The following is a 20,747-nucleotide window of genomic DNA, read 5'->3' on the forward strand; positions in this document are numbered from 1 at the left end:
CACTGATCTTAACTTAATTTAAAATCATAACAATATTTGATCAGAAATATGATTTAAAATGATTTGAGCATGTTAAATGAATGACCAGAGAAAACAAATCAATTTCTTCAAATTTACTTTTAACATTACATTACCAAAAATTGTTGAAAGTATGATATGTGCTTAATCAGTTAGTTTACATATTGTCTTATTTTTTCAGCATATGTCCGACAAATTGGACGAGCTTGAAGAACGGGCACATAAGCACAGGCCATCCTGTACTTCAACCAAGGAGACTTGGTGTCAACAGCAATGAGGAAAGACATGAAAAAATATTGTTTAAACAATTGAATGTGCAAACGTGTAATAATAAATTCTTTCTTCGGATTCCACACAACGGTTAAACCACTTGCCTATTGCAGCGTTTGTAATTCTGATCTCGAACTGGAATGGCAGTTTGGAAATCTAAGAGTTGTTTGAACAATTTACTGCAGTTTTCTACTGACTGGATACGCTGAAGTGTTCCCAATAGGATAGTTTCTATAAAAAAACACAGACAAATTCTTAATAACGATTATTTGTGAAAGATGCTGTTATTTTATATTGTGAATTAAATATTTGTATCCTAAAATATTGACTTTGACTTACCGGTCCTGGGGGCCGTTTCATCAAACATCATGTTACAGATTTAGAATATGATGCATTTTTTAAATAAACATTATTACTAAACACAAAATCATAGTATTGCTAATTTCGGTTAATTGATACATGTCATAATGTTCTTTCGCATGGTCCAAATGTTGAGTGCATGTTGTTTAACAGCTTTTATATGTTCAATTGTCCAGTTTTAATTGTATATTTGAATTGTCGTTCGACCTTTGTTGAAACAGTCCCCAGCATCTTTTAAGTTTTTGTTTCATTATGATATACCGGGAAATATGTACCTTTTTGTTCTTAAATTACGTGCTATAAATAATATTTTATGCACACATAAAAGATTTTATGTCATTGTACGATTTCTTAATTGTTGAACATTATATTGGTTCAAGCCTTATATTTAATTACTTGTGTATAACCTCAGGGTGGGGTCACATGGGCTCTTTTGACCAATCAAATTCAGTGTTGGCCATTGTGGCCCTTTGTATCCTTTTAGACTAACGAGGAATCCAATATGGTCGAAATTAACAATTACGCTCTTAGGCGATACTTCCAAGGATTAATTTTAATAGGATATGATGCCGTTTCATTCCGTTTATGTGAAGGATTATCTCTCGTTGTACGAAGACTTACACCAATGGTGTTATCCCGTGTGATACTAAGTTTAAAGGGCAGTTGAACGAGTACACATGCTTATCACTATCAGTGCCGTGTGCAGAAAACTTTGCGACGTATACGCAGTCTACCGTGAAAGGTTTCCAAGATGGCGGCGCCCACAGCGTAATTAGCGCATATCGCCAGTCACTTTTTTTATGCTGATCAGCTACACAGTTGTCGCTGCCCTGTATCAGTCATACTGATTCAGTTCAGATAAGTATTCAAATATCGTGTTAACATTTGTGCCTGACTTTAAGTTCTGGCTGTTTAAATTATTATTTTTTCTGCCTTTTTAAGAATGATGATCAATTCGGGTCAGCTCTATATATCTTGTATATTTATTATTGTCTTATTTAATTTAAAGTTCAGCCTGGGCTTATACTTTATGAATATTTACGACACATTTGTATTGTCAGTTTAGCTGGGTTTCCCACTGTCACATTAACAGATGTCTTCACGTTTTTATGAAATAAACAATGAAACACCCTTTCATTTTAGTCTATATTACCATACCTCATTTATATGGTCAACTTGTGTATTTTAAAATTCTTGTGATGTGTTTTGTTGTGCTATTGTTGTTCATGTTTTCTTTATGGCAATTATTTGGTCGTTATATTTTCATTAACATATCCTTGTTAAGTCTGTAACTACTAAAAACTATAAGTAATTTTAATATTCTTAAAAATTCATATATATATATATATATATATATATATATATATCTTATTTGTATGTGGTGTGGTGTGTCTTATAGTCACAATGTAATTTTCACCTTCAAGTTTTGTCTTGTAGTCACATCTGGTCAGTCTATTTGTGACTTGTAGTCACAATAGTTCACATAAGGTTATACCCAAGAAGTGTCCGTAAAGGTGACCGGTAGCTGCAGAATCCCCCAGCCCGAGCCAGAGAACAGAAATATCCTTTCACGTATCCTTCAGTTAATGAAAAAGCGTGTCTTTATGATGCCAAAAACTTGCTGAAGTTTCTTTCTACATTTTTATTTATCAAACTATTTTCCATTATTATACTTTCATTAATGCTTCATAAGTGTAATATCTATCAATTTTAATTTTTTTATATCAATTTTATGTACAGGTATATGTTTTGTAAACACATTTTGATTTATATAATTATATACATAGGTGTTTCATCAAATAAGCAAGTTTCAGGTTTCAAGTATTTGTGTACGTATAACATTTGTGCTCATTATAAGCAAGACATATGTATTTGTATCTATCTAAAACACACTCTAGTGTTATTGTCACTAAAAGCCATGCTCGCTATTTAATATACTATCATTTACCAGTATGTGTCTTTATGTACTTAAGTCATGAACAATGTGAATCATATTCACAATCTTGAACTCGTGGGTTATATACTGTATGAGTTATAAAAAAGCGGCTCTTCTTAACATTTGATTATGTTTTCGACTCACAGTATATTTTACAATAGGATTTTGGAGACAATTATTTATAATCTCTTTAGCAATATTAATGTAATTTTTGTTATCTGTCATTATATTTTCAAGATTATACCAAGTTTAAATCATTTTAATCATCTGTTCTGTATGCTGCTGGTTTTATAATATATGCACGCTGTTAGTTATCATTTCAGGCCATGCCTACCTCTCAACACCGCAATACAAAGGACCTGTCCGCTGGCTGGCACTTCCTGTACAAGTACTACAAAGGGGCGATAAGGCACGTTCCCAGCCCTTCCTTTGAACACTACATTAACCTGCCTACCTCTCAACACCCCAATACAGAGGACCTGTCCGCTGGCTGGCACTTCCTGTACAAGTACTACAATGGGACGATAAGGCACGTTTTCAGCCCTTCCTATCGAACACTACATTAAACCACGAAGGACCAGAACGAACAATTACGGCTAGAAACAGGAAGACTTCACTCTTCAGAACATTGTGTTTTATCTAGTGATCTTCAGTTTTTTAGTTTTATATGTCATACTTATACATTTTCAATGTTATGTCCGATTATAGTTATCAGCTCAGGCTGATACTAATGGTTTAGTTCTCTCCGAAGTAAGTATGTATATGCCTGATTAAAATTTTTTCAGTTTAGACTGATATTGATGTTATAGTTCTCTACGAAGGAACTATTTTTATGCAGGCCTTGATTATATTTTTCAATATTCGGCCTGATTTTGCTTATACCGTTCAGGCTGATATTGTTGTTATAGTTCTCTACGCAGGAACTATGTTTATGAAGGCCTTGCTTATTCATTTTTCAATATTTGGCCTGATTTTGCTTATACCGTTCAGGCTGATATTGTTATTATAGTTCTCTACGCAGAACTATGTTTATGCAGGCCTTGCTTATTTATTTTTCAATATTTGGCCTGATTTTGCTTATACCGTTCAGGCTGATATTGTTATTATAGTTCTCTACGCAGAACAATATTATAGTTCTCTACGCAGAACTATGTTTATGCAGGCCTTGCTTTTATATTTTCCATTATTCAGCCTGATTTTAGTTATACCGTTCAGGCTGATATGGATGTTATAGTTCTCTACGCAGAACTATTTTTATGCAGGCCTTGCTTATTATTATTTTCCAATATTCAGCCTGAGTTTAGTTGGACCGTTCAGGCCGATATTGATATTTTAGTTCTCTACGCAGAACTATGTTTATGCAGGCCTTGCTTATTATTATTTTCCAATATTCAGCCTGATTTTAGTTGGACTGTTCAGGCCGATATTGATATCTTAGTTCTCTACGAAGGAACTATGTTTATGCAGGCTTTGCTTATTATATTTTACAATATTCAGCCTGATTTTAGTTGGACCGTTCAGGCCGATATTGAGATTTTAGTTCTCTACGAAGGAACTATATTTATTCAGGCTGTGCATATATTTTTCTATATTCAAACTGATTTTCAGTATTCCATTCAGGCTGATATTGATGTTATGGTTCTCTACGAAGGAACTATGTTTTATGCAACCCTTGCTTATATTTTTCAGTATTCTTCCTGATTTTAGTTATTCCGTTCAGGATGATATTGAGGTTATAGTTCTCTACGAAGGAACTATGTTTTATGCAACCCTTGCTTATATTTTTCAGTATTCTTCCTGATTTTAGTTATTCCGTTCAGGACGATATTGAGGTTATAGTTCTCTACAAAGGAACTAAATTTATGCATGATTTTAGTTATTCAGTTCAGTCCATGCTTATATTTTTCAATATTCTGCAGGATTTAAGTTATTCAGTCTAGGCTGATATTGATACTATAGTTGTCTTCGAAGGAGCTATTTTACCTAAGTTGGGTACCAGATCAGGTCATGAATGTACTTACATGTTCTGCCGATTCAGATATCTGGACATGCCATGCATATATTTATCTTTTAATTTCTGCCCAGTCAGGCATCGTTGGGGTTTACACTACCCCTCTACCTAAACTTATTTCTATTTCTTATGACCAAAGTTTTTAACTTATTTTCCCTGTTTTTCTTATTGGTATGTGCCAATTTTACCGTATATGCCAATCTTAACGGGTAGTTATTCTAACAGTTCTAGTGTCAACACATCTTTCCCATTATAAACCTGTGTGTTGGCGTATTATACGAATAAAATTGCCTTCTGCCCGATAATCTTCATCTCCCAAAAGATGCTTCTGGGTCTAAGATTTTGAAGCTACTGTTGGGCATATTAGTTTTTCATATCTCTGAGTTAAAGGGAATGTCGCCCCACAGGGATCTGCCACATCCCTATGTAAATAATCATGCTCCACTAAGTCACACCAAATAAGATCAATACGTTTCCTAGGTTTTGTCCTCGAAAGCCATTACATATATATTTTCCATCATAATCCATTACCCTTTTTACTTTGCTTACTCATAAGCGATAATCGTTAGCCCAGTTCTTTCACGTTTTAAATCACGGGCTTGTTACCCGAGCTGTTCCATATGGTTATTCCCACAGATATTCCTCTGGATTATTGGTATTTGTTGTATATGTCTCTTTAACTGTCTGCCAGTTTACATCTGCAGCCCAATTGTTTATTAAATTTTGATTGGTCGCTCTTTTTCAAGTACATTCCGAATCTTACTTTTGTCAAGGTTTTTCATATTATGTATATATGTTAACTGACAGTTTATTGTTCTAATGGTCTTTTACTCATTTACTGGTACATGTACTTCATGCCAATGCTGGTTGTCTGTCGGTTCCAAACCACAGCTCCATAGTTGTACTACACAGTACATTATTGCTTTCCCTGTTTATGTGTTACAATTATTAATTTGCTTTTGTTGTGTTGCTTGACTGTTTATGTTTAACCAACAGTTTAACCCCGCAGGTAACCTTTTACCTATTACCAAGGTCTGTTATCAAGGCAATGTTTGTCTTTTTTATCTCATTGTCTGATAGTTTAAGAATGCAGTTCCATTGTTTTACTATATGATTGCTTACTCCTGTATGGATACATATTTTTACTTTTGTTGTTCTGCTGTACAATCTATGTTTACCTGATAGGTAAAGGGTGCAGATTGTATTTAAAATTTTACCAATACCCTTTATTCAAGCCAATATGTGTTAAATACTTTTCATATGTTGTCTGATGGTTAAGGGCAGCCCCTACATTGTTTTACACTGGGTTCATGATATCATACTACTTAACCACTACATTTTAATATTTTGCTTCGTCAGGTTCTTGAACATTTAAGGTTAATCTTATAGTTTAAAGCTGCACATTCATTTTCACCTCTTAACAGGTACCTGTACTTAGTCTTAATTCCAAAATCTGTTGTATACATCTGTTTGGTCATCTTGTTGGTTTAAGGCCGCAGCTCCATTGTATAACATATTATTGTTTACTTTCTTATCGATACAGGTAATTTTTCACCTATAACAAAGGCCTGTAATTAGGGCCATATCTGTTGTATATATCTCCTATGCATGATGGTTTAGGGCCACAGATCCATTGTTTTCCTATATTATTGCCTACTTTTTACCGTTACATCTTTTTTATATTTATTTTCGTTGCTTTGCTTTACAATTTATGTAAAGGCTGCAGGTAATTTTTCATTTATTAATAAGGCTGCTGTTTAAGGCAAGTATCTGTTGCTTATATCTCCTATGTTGTCTGGCGGTTTAGTGCTCGGATCGGGGATTATACTATATTATTGATTGCCTACTCTTTTACCGGTACGTTGTCTTATGTTATGGTGTGTTGCTTTGCCGTACAATTTATGTTTACCTGACAGTTTTAGGCTGCAAGCAAACGTTTCACCTTTTAACAAGGCTGTTTATTAAAGCCATTATTTGTTGGATATATCCCCTATGTTGTATGACAGTTTAAGGCCGCAGATACATGTTGTTTTTTTTCTTCATGATTGCTTACTCCTTTAAGTGGGCATCTTCTTACTTTACTTTTGTTGTTTTGCTGTAAAAGTTACGTTTCCCTGACAGTTAAAGGCTGCAGGTAGCCTTTCACCAGTTTTACTAGCGCTTTTACTTTATACAAATATTGGTTGTTTTATGTCTGACTGGTTAAGGTCGCAGCTCCAATTATTTACATATAGGTCTAAGTCAATTTTGTTGACAATAAGGTTAAGCAGTTCTTATTAACACTGCTTTTTTCTGGCAGTGTTTTTCTTATGGAGCATACACATATAATTAAGTTATGCTTATTCTAGTGATCGTTGAACACCAATCCTATTGTTTTCAATTAATTTACTTCACTAGGTTTTATAATTTGTTATTAATTAGCAGATGGATGATTTAAGCCTAGCTTATAATGCTTATTTGTCCTTAATTTTCACATATCTGACCTTAATCGTAAGGCTACGTTTATATTCATTCAGGGGCAACTACCCCCTTTTCGAATTGCGGTCCTCTCCCGTACTTCATGGGCGGCGGGGTTCCCGTTCCGGTCCCCTTTGTGGCGTGTTTTTACCACCCATTATGCCTTTCTGGAAAGAATCTGTTCTATTTTTATCTTTTTTATGGCATTTTATAATAAATGCCCGTTTTCAATCAACAATATTGTGTTTGTTCTTTCCTTCAAGTCATACGAGTCCGTCCGGTCTATGACCTTTTCATTACCACCGAGGACAATACATAAATAATATTTTATGCACACATAAAAGATTTTATGTCATTGTACGATTTCTTAATTGTTGAACATTATATTGGTTCAAGCCTTATATTTAATTACTTGTGTATAACCTCAGGGTGGGGTCACATGGGCTCTTTTGACCAATCAAATTCAGTGTTGGCCATTGTGGCCCTTTGTATCCTTTTAGACTAACGAGGAATCCAATATGGTCGAAATTAACAACCCACCTCCACCCCTTCTCCGCCATAAGGTTTTGACTCCCGTACTATGTATGTTTTTACCTGTGTGTAAAACACATTTGTTTCTTATTTTACTGTTATACGCATCATATATTTTTCTTTTATACTTATTTTGGGCGTGTTTTTCCCGCCGTCATCACATTCAAATTCATGTTTTTGTATGTGTATATACGCGTGGCGTGTTTTTACCACCCATTATGCCTTTCTGGAAAGAATCTGTTCTATTTTTATCTTTTTTATGGCATTTTTTACCACCCATTATGCCTTTCTGGAAAGAATCTGTTCTATTTTTATCTTTTTTATGGCATTTTATAATAAATGCCCGTTTTCAATCAATCGGCGTGTTTTTACCACCCATTATGCCTTTCTGGAAAGAATCTGTTCTATTTTTATCTTTTTTATGGCATTTTATAATAAATGCCCGTTTTCAATCAACAATATTGTGTTTGTTCTTTCCTTCAAGTCATACGAGTCCGTCCGGTCTATGACCTTTTCATTACCACCGAGGACAATACATAAAAAATGATTAAACACTATCTCTTTCTGATCGTTTCCAGGTAGACATAGCCATTTAAGCAATTAATATGCAAAACAAGACTCTAAAAATAATAAGTTGTATCATATTGACACCTTTAAATTACATGAAATTACACCAAGGGAAAATAAAGTCTACAATTCATAGAAAATGTTGACTTTGTGATTTATTTAAACAATCAATTATATATAGATACTACATTTCAGTTTATATGTGAATCATGTAATGTAAAATTATATCATTTCAGAGCAATAAATGTTAAAGGTCTTTTTTTATTTATTTATTGAGTCCCATAAGCTGATCCTGAGTCCTATGTGTCGTTGGGTAAACCATCAAACAAGCCAACTTTGACTGTCATTTTTTATCCTTGGCTCCAAAAGTCCTTCGTTCTTCGCTTCAAATTCAAGTGGGGAAGCAGTCAGTTGCTTGCACAAAGTGGACAGTACTTATGATGCAAGAAAAGCTGGCTAGGTGGTAGTTCCATGTGTATTTTGTTGTTTTCTCCGTCCACTTATATTCTTAACAATACGTTGGAGATTTTGTACTAACATAAACTAAGGTCTTCAAGAAATGATGTAATGTTTACTTTGCATCATGCAAACTAAATCGAACAGTAGAAAATTCTACACTCCCAATATGGAAATATCTCATGGCACATGAAATAATTGTCACACATGTGTCACTAAGATAAACCAAAGGGATTGTAAATTATAACTTAAACATTGCGTTATAAAAGTTTATCCGAAATCCGTTCTCTCCGAAATATAGCCAAATAAATAGGTCTATGTAGTGAGGTTTTACGTAAAAAACAAGAAAAATCCAGTAATGGCAATGAGTAGACATCTAGTGTGTCTTGCATTAACAGTCACTCAAGATGACCTTTTTAGCAATTTCGTTTTACTCAAACTCATATGCGGATTTGTTTTAACTTGATCATGACGCATTCACTTATAATCGACTATTATAGTTTTGTAATGGTACGAAACTAACATGACTTTCTGTTTGTATATTTATTAATTATTACATATTTTGTAAATCATGCCACTCTTTCTATGTTAAAGGGATCTTTTCACGGTTTGGTAAATTGACAAAATTGAAAAAAGTTGATTCAGATTCGCAAATTTTCCTTTTAGTTATGATATTTGTGAGGAAACAGTATTACTGAACATTTACCATAGTCCAATACAGTCATTATATGTATCTTTTGACGATTTGAAAACCTAAAAATTAAAAAGCGTTGCAACGCGAAACGATTGAATAATTTGGAGAGTTCTGTTGTTGTCGTTTGAATTAACGAAACTACGAAGATTGCTTATATAACGTATAAAATACTTAAGCTGTGTATATCCGGCGGAAAAGCAGAGAGGGCTAATGCATTTTTACTTCAGACTAACTCCAGGACTCCGGGGGCAACTGGTTCGAGCCCTGGTACCGGCTACTTTTTTCCCTTTTTTAAATTTTATTCTTATTTTTTTACTGGAGCTTTTAAGATCCAATGTTTACATTTATCAGTATAAAGCATTTAATGACAAACTTAAAAATATGCCAAAATCTGTGAAAAGGCCCCTTTAAATATAGTTTGTGATTATTGTATAACTATGTTGTTCGAATCTTCGATATCGGAGGAAATAAAGAATATATGTAAGTATCATAGGGGATAATCACGTGGCCATCAAGATGGTGACGTCCGTGCCTACGCTGGCTTTTGAACCCCGTTTTATACGCTTTTTGACTGTGTTAATTTTTAAAAATAGGCCCCTTTCCAGCCATATCAGTAAGAAAATGATTAGCGTTTATTTCTCGTTAATATTATCTTTAATTCTCGACTTACTCGCTTCAAATGTTCTGAGCGGGTGTTGTAATTTTATGATCCCGCTTACAAATTTTTCAGCCAGTAAAGTCCAGATACATTCCGAATATTAATACGAAACTAGAAATGGCGAAGCAGAGGCCGACGCGTATCCCCACGCCGCATGTTTGACCCAGGGACGCCCCAGGGGGCGCCCAAGGGTTGAGATTGACCGTATTGCCATAAGAGATGTTCAGGATCAATTGGAAGTAAATCAGTGTAGAGATGAAGAAGTTAGTGATATTATTAGCATTTTTTCACTGTTGAATTGAGCTAAAAAGAATTAACAGGTCTAAAGAGTTAGTTTAAATGTGGTAACTGACCAATTATCTACAACTCATATTGCCACCAGTTGTTTATATAAAATATATATTATATTTGATATTTTACATGACTGTCCTGTCCTCTAAGCCGGAATGATCCGTAAAACAAAATTGTGTATTTGTGTCGTATGAAAGTATTTGCACTAAAACTAAATTTGGATTCACATCGTACATGCATGATAAGTTGTCAAACCAAAGTACAGTTGATATTCAAATGCATGATTTTTCTCTTTCTGGGATATTGTTTTAGTATGCTGATGCTGCATTAACAAATATAAGTGTATATGAAGTGAAAACATCAAAAATAAACACCGGTTGAAAGTGTTATTATGGGCATTTTTCACTTTATAGGTGTCTTTCGCAACCGTTGTTTAGTTTTGGTGTTATCACTTCATATACACTCATAATTTATATAAATAACAATGTTGACTTAAACAGTTATTTCGTGGTGTTAAATTGTTAATCTTCTGCATGACATTCATGGATAACACGACGGCATGTACTGAAATACAATTGCTTTAGCCATAAATTAGAACTAAATTATTTGTTTATAGATAATAGAACTATAAATGCGTATTTCCCCAAGTCTGGTGATCTTCGAAAATTCGCAAAAATGTCTGTCTGTCTGTCTGTCTGTCTGTCTGTCTGTCTGTCTGTCTGTCTGTCTGTCTGTCTGTCTGTCTGTCTGTCTGTCTGTCTGTCTGTCTGCCTGTCTGTCTGTCTGCCTATTTAAGAAATAGTAAACCCCAGTTAGGTCCCTATGGCATTATAGTGACCAACCAGGCAGCCACAAACCGTATATGGACCGAAGCCGTAGGCTGAGGTACATAAACAGTTTTTGGCTGCCTGGCTGGTCACTATAATGCCATTTGGACCGAATTGGAGTTTACTATTTCTTATATTACACCGAAGAGTGTCCTCTGTATCATTGTACAGTGTCGTGCCGGCTTTCCGTACTTTTATTTTTCAATCAACTGATTGCGTTAACGATGACGTATAGTATATAAGTTTCTCTGACGAAACATTATAGTTGGAGCTAAATTCTCTGGATGTTAAGGACATGTCGGACGTGGTGTTTTTTAACAGTTAGTTATTTGTTTAAGGGGTGTTGCTGCAGTTTTGCTGATTTTTTTCCTTCAAATATATTTTGTCTAAAATGTATATTTAAGTTATATATATATATATATAAATACTATATGAAAAATGAAATAAAAATATGGGGTCATCGGCCTTGTTTTGATTTTATTCACCATTATATAACATTTACTTTTCCAATAGAAATGAAAAATATCTAATTGCGTAAAAATAATTTATAGCCTAAGAAATTGGTAACATGTAAATATTATATAAGCTAAGATACATTATATAACATTTAATTAAACCACACACTACAAAAAAAATGGAGTACACATGTTAAATTTTAAGAAATTCATTTTTTATAATTTTTATGTCACCCAAAAAAACGTCATTTTTTACTATTGTAACCACATAAATGGAATTTTTTTTTTTCTGTCAAATAGAATTCTGCGAAACTGCTCAAACATGTTCATCTACGTATTGTCATCATTAAACACAAATAAAAAAGGGGGTCACCGCACTTTTGACAGAGATTTTTTGTTTTAACAATCCCTCCCGTCTAGGTCAAATTTCATAAAATACAGCAAATAAGCAAAACCCAAGTACCGGTACATAGATTGTTAGAAATATGCATAAACATTAGAAATTGTTTACAATATTAACTGGGATCACAACAGCTTACCAAAAGACATTAATAAAAAACGACATTTAATCAAAAACATAAGACCATTCAGTATTAAACTCCACCTTAATCATGAATAAATAACATGTACTTGCTCACAGATTTCGGCATGTTTTGAATTTTTGTATTAAATGCTTTAAATTGATAAATGTAAACAACAGGACTAACGAGCTCCAGTATAAAACAATAATGAAATTAGAGAAAGAACGAAAAAGTTAACCCAAGCTGGGATCGAACCACTGACAATTGTATTATGAACCAACTCGGTCATTTCTGATGATACTGATAACAAAAATATTGAGTTGTGATAATAGCATCATCGGTGTTGCTATAAATATATCATCGGTTAAATAAACTGCCGCAAGGCATCGAACGAATGCAAAACGTATTTCGGATTGTGTGTTAATCATACATAATGTAATTTTTGATAGGAATACAACACAATAGTGTGCTTTAAAATAAGTTTCGATAAAGGGATGAAAGAATGGAAAATGGCATATGGTATCCGGCACATTGTGTAATTCAAAATTTCACATTTGTTAATTATTCAATAAAACACAAATGTTATTTACGTTTCATGTACAATTATAAACACACACAAAAATAAATCTACATCAAATCCACGTGAAAGTTATACTGCAGTCTTGAAATTTCTAGTCGGCATATTTTGAATATTTACCAGCACCCCTCCGTTTTTAAAACGGTTTTACGGAACGACTAGCATACAGTATGCTTACTCATTTGAAAATTGGAATTTGCTAAGTGAACATGTGATGCTTGTGATTTAATATTAATATTTTCACAAAACACACACACAAAAACAAAATAACAACAACATGTCTCTTTTTAGACGTTCAGAAAGCATTCCGAATATCATAAACATGGTATAATGAGAACCATAAATAAACTTTGCGATCATCATTATATTAAATAAATATTGTGGCAATATCGAATACCTATCACACTTAAAATATAATTTCATGATGGAAATTCCCTTTTCAAAACTTTTGACTGTGACACCATATACAATTCAAAATAAACAATAAGATAATTGATGAAAATAAAAATATACTAAAAATCTGCGAGCAGTACTTTTTACTCACGAATTAGGAATTCTATAAGTCAGCGCTGTTGACCTGAACTTTGTCTTCTATGCTGTGGCGGCGCTTCCCGTTGTCACACAGGATAATATTACATTGTATAATATGAAACACCAATAAAATGTTCACCTTTAATTTAACATCTTGTAATCCCGTGATTCCAATTTAATACAAGCGCAATCAATGATGTACAAAACGCAGAATATATACATGTACTAAACAATACAGTCATGTGATGCACGCGAATCATATAAATCTCGTGCATCACATGAATGCATGTCACACCGTCAAACTAAAGCTTTGCACCTCATATACACCGCTTGGCACCGCATTATGAATAATTTCAATTAATAAACAATTTCAGTAATACATTTATACTATCGTTTAAACTAGAAATGGCGCGGCAGAGGCCGATGCGTATCCCCATGCTGCATGTTTGACCCAGGGGCGCCCCAGGGTTGATAATGGGGCCATGCATATCTGAGATTGACCGTATTGTCAAAACAGAAGATCAGCATCAATTAGAAGTGAATCGGTGTAGAAATGAAGAAGTTATAGTAAAAGGCAATTATGGGTGGGTGTGGCCTATGTGGGCGGGACGCCCCAGGGTCGGTAATGGGGCCATGTATAGTTGAGATTGACCGTATTATCATAAAAGAAGTTCAGTATCAATTATAGGTGAATCGGTGTAGAAATGAAGAAATTATAGTAAAAGGCAATTTTGGGTGGGTGTGGCCTATGTGGGCGGGGCGCCCCAGGGTTGGTAATGGGGGTCATGCATAGTTGAGATTGACCGTATTGTCATAAGATAAATTTAGTATCAATTAGAAGTGAATCGGTGTAGAAATGAAGAAGTTATAGTAAAAGGCAATTTTGGGTGGGTGTGACCTATGTGGCGAGGCGCCCCAGGGTTGGTAATGGGGCCATGCATAGTTGAGATTGACCGTATTGTCATAAGAGAAGTTCAGTATCAATTAAAAGTGATTCGATGTAGAAATGAATAAAAATATAGTAAAAGGAAATGTTGGGTGGGTGTGGCCTATGTGGGCGGGGCGCCCCAAGGTTGGTAATGGGACCATGCATAGCTGGGATTGACCGTATTGTCATAAGAGAAGTTCAGTATCAATTTGAAGTGAATCGGTGTAGAAATGAAGAAATTATAGTAAAAGGCAATTTGGGGTGGGTGTGGCCTATAAGGGCGGGGCGCCCCAGGGTTGGTAATGTGGCCATGCATAGTTGTGATTGACCGTATTGGCACAGGAGATGTTCAGTATCAATTCGAAGTGAATCGGTGTAGAAATGAAGAAATTATAGTTACAGGAAATTTTGGGTGGGCGTGGTCTATGTGGGCGTGGTCTATGTGGGCGGGGCACCCCAGGGTTCGTAATGGGGCTATGAATACTTAAGATTGAGCGTATTGTCAAGAGATGTTCAGTATCAATTTGAAGTAAATCGGTACAGAAATGAAGAAGTTAATGTAAATAACATAAAAAATTAGTGAAAATCTCCGACCCGGCCCCACCCCAAGATCGAGTACTCATTGATATGAAAACACTGTAAAAGTTTGGAAAAAAATGAATGAAAACTGTAAATTGCATAAAGAAGCTGCATTTCACAATACTTTGAAATTCAGTAAAAGATCATAATAGATTTATTGCTCCGATATTCATCATTTTCAATAGGGTTCGAGCAATACTGATATAAAAACACTTAACAAGTTTGGAAAGATTCAGACGAAGGTTGTGAAATCTTTTAAACAAGTGGAAATTGTTTATTTTGTCAAATTTAATAGAAAAAAATCTGGACTTATTGTCCCGATGTTTCTCATTTTAAATGAGGTAAAAATGCTCATTGATATGAAGACACTGTAAGTTTGGAATTAATCTGATGAAAAATGTTGACATAATCACCTAACCAAGCAGTTTTTCACTTTTATTTTTAAATTCAAATAGACATAATTCTGGACTTATGGTCCGATATTGCTCATATAGAGTTTGGGTTGGGTCCTCATTGATAAAAAAACTGTGCACGTTTGGGAACAATCGGATGAAAATTGTAGACTTCGAACAACGATATCAAAATTTCTCAAATTCTAAGGAAGATAACTATGGACGTAATGGTCGAATAATGCTAAAGGGCCCATACCACCTGGATAGTAATACGTGTCGCGCTTCGCGCTCTTTGTGTGGTTCTTAAAAAAAACTCCGAGGAGTGCTTGGCCAAGGGAAACGGGTTGGTGGGACACAGCCCCTCCTTGATAAGCGGCTGCTTCCTTTATCGCAACTAATTGTTACAATCAATAATACGTGTCGCGCTTCGCGCTCTATATGTGGTGGGGATAGTACTTAGGGCCTATGATAGACAACCATAAAAATACATGGATAATAGATGTGTTGTTTGCATTTATTTGTTAATATAAAAACACGTGTATTTTTTAATAAGATATTTAAGTGATGTTAGAAATTTTAATTAACGTTGTCACCACGAGGCATCCATTAATTTTAATAAAAATGTGCACTTGTAGTAAAATGGATTTTAAACTGTCTACATAAAATAAAGATTTATTATATTTATTAACCTGACTGTAAAAAATTGTCAGCCGACGGAACCCGGGATTGATAGATGATTGTTTCGTAAACAACTTCAGTCTAACGCTCTCCCAACTAACTGCTGACATCATTTATGTACTGCTATTTGGTGAAGTTGTGTATAGCGATCGTTATTATATGTCTATTAATAAACTAATACATTATACGTTTTCGTACCACTACGCCTTCCAATAAACTTGCTTGCGCGATAGGTCGTCAAATATCGTACTACATTGATTCTACACTAAATAAGCAAATTAGAAAAAACACAAAATAAATATATTTTGATTATGTTTTGTTTTTATACAAAACCAAAAAGTTTCGCGTATTTTCCCAGTCCCTGTGATCTTTCCTCTGTGATTTTTGTGGATCAGTTATTAATTAAAACAATTAGCTTTGAATTATTGGCAATACATGTTGTAATAAATGTAATATGCACAAATGCAGTACTTATTTACACTAATTTACACAAAAAAATCACCACTATGCAAGATATTCTTAAAACAAAAATATAAACATTGATCCGTAACATAACTTCTCCTCCCATAAGCGAAAAAAAATGCATTACATAGGCGCCGCTCTCCAGAGCGACGCCAATAATTTCAATTCAACTACCGTGCTTAACTTTGTGTTAGAATTGTCTCAGATAGGCGACTCATATGGCAAGGTATCAACATATCACAAATTAATGCATATAAACCGTACATCCCAAACTTATAATAAATTTACACTTAGTAAAAAAAACACCACCGGTCGAGAGACGTTTCTGTCTCTACATGTTCGAGGATTTCTCCTTCGTAAACATAACGACACATTTCTGTATCGCTTCGATACACAGTAAATCGTCTAGACCATCGCGAATCATTCGCCAGACTATTTTCATCATCACTGATGACGATTATGTCATCAGCGCTGCCAGCATCGTAAGATGAATGCACGACGTTCACAGTAGCGTTGCCATCGTCGTCATCGTCTTCGTTAGATGAAGCATGACGTTCCCAGAAGCGCTATAATCGTCGTCATCCTCGTCACCAGATGAATGCACGACGTTCCTAGTAGCGCTGCCATCGTCGTCATTGTCGTCGTCAGATTAATGCACGTCGTTACTAGTAGCGCTGCCATCGTCGTCATCGTCGTCGTCAGATGAATGCACGACGTTCCCAGTAGTGCTGCCATCGTCGTCATCGTCGTCGCCAGATGAATGCACGGCGCTCCTAGTAGCGCTGCCTTTGTCGTCATCGCCAGATGAATAAATGACGCTAACACTAGCGCTGTCATCATCGTCGTAGTCAGCCTCGTATGGCTGTTTCGTCGATATCCATGACGCTGTCACTGGTCACGTTGACAAATCGCTGGTCACCGATAACGTTATTTTCGCCGCTGATTTCAACACTCGGTTGGTTCATATCAACGTCAACTTTTCCGTCGACGTCTGAAAGGACGTCGTCAAGATAATCATCTTTCTCAAACTTTAATTCGTTTGAAATTGAAGCTTGGCTGGAGCGATGAAAAGTCCTCTGTTTCATGCAATAGGTCCAAGGTAGAGCCATCACTACTTTCTTCTTCGTAATAAGCAGATGGTGTGGCATTTTTTCCCTCGAGGCTGAAACTACTTTCTCGTATTCAGCTTGTTTGGCGAAGTTGTGGCACATAATAAGATGCCTGGATTAATATCCACGCCTGATAAATCGTGACGAACATCCCTTTATAACACACTTCCAGCTTCGATCTTTTAAACATAACATTCCTGTTTCAGCCTCGGATACCCACGACTAATTCATTCCGTTTCTCTCCAGCATTAGCCGTTGGGACAATATAAGCAATACACGCCGTTTTGACCTTAACTGTAACCTTTCAGTAGACCAACGCAATCGCAGTTTACAAAAAGAATACTCTTTGCATTGGAGGTGGCAATGCTTCGCCTGGATAATTGCGATTTGATACACCCAAGTTTTTCCATCCCCCTGTCCGAGTGCTTAAAAAGACATCGCGCCCATGTAAGAGACTAGAGATACTTTTACTCTGAAAGTCGTTTAAATTCTTAATTTTAAAGTATACGCATGCACGACGAAATTCCTTTTCTACGGACGACGCAATTTTGACAACACACCCGAAGTCTCTATAGTACGAGTTGTTTCATTGGTCAAACATATCCACATGAAACCGTGAGGGATCCAATGAAATAACTGGATTTGACACACCCTAAAACGGTGAAAAGAGCTCGTAAAATCCCACGGTCGATAAATGGAGAGTAACGGAATGGGTCGAACGTGGGTATCCGACGATGTTCCCGTTTATGTCTGTACGAACTCCGTTGATGTTTGTAGGACTTATCACAGATATTACACGGATATCTTGCAATATTTAAACACTAAGTGGCTTTTGCTATTACAATCAATTTATTTAAATACAGTCCATACATAGCAGTGCACGGAATCCTCGTGCATCGATATCACTGACGGTGCATTCGTAAAAAAGGCGGCGATATAATTTAAGCTTGTGTATAAAACTGTACACAGTATTTCACGGCATCCCCGTACATACAAGTAGATATCACAGACAGTCCATTTTACATTATTTTCATGTATTGATGCAATACGTTATTTACTGGTCATGTACGTAATTCCGGCCACTTTTGGGACTATTTAAGAAAAATCTTTAGTGTTAGGCAACTGGTTGAAACTAAACTTCACATATATAATCCTGGGTTCAAAACTCACCTAGCATGAAAATTTAAATAGAATTAGATCGGTGAATGTTACTTAATGAACAGAAAATGATGACATGTAAACTATCCATTTTCGTAGGTTAAATGTACCTAAAAAATCGGCCACTTTTCAGTTAGATCTGCAGATAAAATTACAAAGCAATATCTTTTGACAAATGTCCTCAATTTCAGAGTATTAATCAATGCTTATACTATTAAAATTTTTGACTTGAAATTTAAAATAAATGCGAAATTATTATACCAGTTACTCCCCCTACCTATTTAAATAAATATAAACAATGGGAATCTGCTAATTCATTAAAAAATATTTGTTTTTAATGTGTTTAATAAATTTTTTCAAACATAGCTAAAAAAGTAAACACATTTTGTTTGAAAAGTTGACTTCAGTGTTGATTATTAGTAAACGCTTATATATAATATTAAAATATGTAATCTAGTAATATTCTTACATTTGCTAAATATTGAGCGTGGGGATGGTTTTCATGTTGATTTTTATAAATAATAAACAAAATATGTGCGTTAAGATCATGAAAATGATTTTACACAGGTGGCCGATTTTTTACGTACAGGCCGGAATTACGTACATGACCAGTACATCACTACAGGATTCGCATTAATAATTTTGTGCAACGGAACACATAACTATTAGATATTTACAACTTTATGTCATACAAATCGATTTTCTTCCAAACGTTAGCATTTTCCTTTAATGTCTATATACAAATACCCGCGATAACTCAAACATGCGATTTTCGATAACTCGAGGTCGTGTGGTGGTCCCTGAAAGGCATTTCACACCTAATTAACTGGCAAGTATTCAAGGTTACAGTACACTAAATAACCGTTTCATGAAGGGCTGTACTCTCTAAAAAAATACCATAGTTGACAGGAAGGCATGTTTTACACTTTTATCTAGTATTCGGGTGTTATCTTTCGGAGATAATGGTAGGGCATAAATAGTTGTTCACTACTGAATCCCTGAAATATGATAAACTTGAAGACTATAGTAAACCATCGCACTGAAAAAGGTTACACTCCACAAAGAAACGGCCGAAAAAAAAAGTTGCAAAAACAGTCGATTTTGATTTGTGTCAAGTTCTTTCTTGCTTTGTACATGACATATCTTTTTTATTGCATAAATCGATTCCGCTTAGAATGGCCTTTAAGAAAAGGAATGGTTATCGGGGTCTCTATGTGCTAAATGTTGCATTTATTTTGGCCTAAAGTTGTCGCTTTCACATTGAATTATATAGGGAAACCATTTAGTGTATTCTGACCTCAAGGACGCTTTCTCGTCTGGTCGGTGCTAAAAATATTCGAGTTGTGAAAACAGCGCAATCAAGCAGACAAAAGACGCTCGATTAGGTGTGAAGTTAGTTGCAATATGAGAAACACTGCAAATTGTCATCCTTTGAGACGCAGATCAAAGCTACACAGTTTTAATGATAATTGAATAATTACCAGCAATCGATAATTATCGCGAAACGTCTTCCGCCATCAGTTCCGGGAAGCTAATGGGTTGCGACAATCTTCAATCATTGACTTTGCGCAACACAAGTCGGACTCATGTACATAAAATGCAAAGTATGTAGTGATTATGTTGCTTTTAGTGTGTGCTTTTTTTTCATGCGCATGTACGTACCTTGTGTGCTTTTTTTTTTAAATATTATGCTACATGTACAGTGAATATTGATGAGATATTTTTGATTATATATATATATATATATATATATATATATATATATATATATATATATATATATATGTTTTGTGTGTTTGTTGAAATAATTAAATGAATTTACGATCATCTTAATTGTTTTGTTTATTATACTGTAACCTTAAGCGATTTTTACAAAGCCTTTTCTTTCTCTAGCACCGTCTTAAATGTAAATAAAGCGTTTGTGGTCAGAATTTAGCATTATCAACCGAGACAGTGAAAACAAATAATACCAAGGCTTACTCGAAACTCGAGCATCGATGTCGGTCCCGTGCTTCCTCGAGTTATCGCAGTTTAACTGTACTGCTAAAATTGTACACACGTATACTAGTATACATGTAAGTATACTGTCCGGTTAAAGTACAATAAAACCTTCGTTACAACACATTTTATTGATTTCCCTGTTTGTATAATTCTGCAATATTTTGCGAAGCTCTACATGCCGCGTTGCGCTTCGGACGTGCCACATTTTTAGACGTAACACATTCATCATGTACATCACTTTGGGCACATGTTTCTTCACTGTTGTCTACGGAATCCGGAT

The 20,747-nt window shown here is 35.0% G+C and overlaps 1 long non-coding RNA gene across 1 annotated transcript; it reads left to right on the plus strand.

Annotated features, from left to right (window-relative positions):
• Positions 1-944: 944 nt before the first annotated feature.
• Positions 945-8,042, plus strand: LOC127832405 (uncharacterized). Its single transcript, XR_008026889.1, has 2 exons — positions 945-4,316; positions 4,417-8,042. It is a non-coding gene; the product is annotated as an uncharacterized LOC127832405 (long non-coding RNA).
• The last annotated feature ends 12,705 nt before the right edge of the window (positions 8,043-20,747 follow it).

Source organism: Dreissena polymorpha, chromosome 1 (genome assembly GCF_020536995.1).
Source record: "Dreissena polymorpha isolate Duluth1 chromosome 1, UMN_Dpol_1.0, whole genome shotgun sequence".
Lineage (NCBI taxonomy): Eukaryota > Metazoa > Mollusca > Bivalvia > Myida > Dreissenidae > Dreissena > Dreissena polymorpha.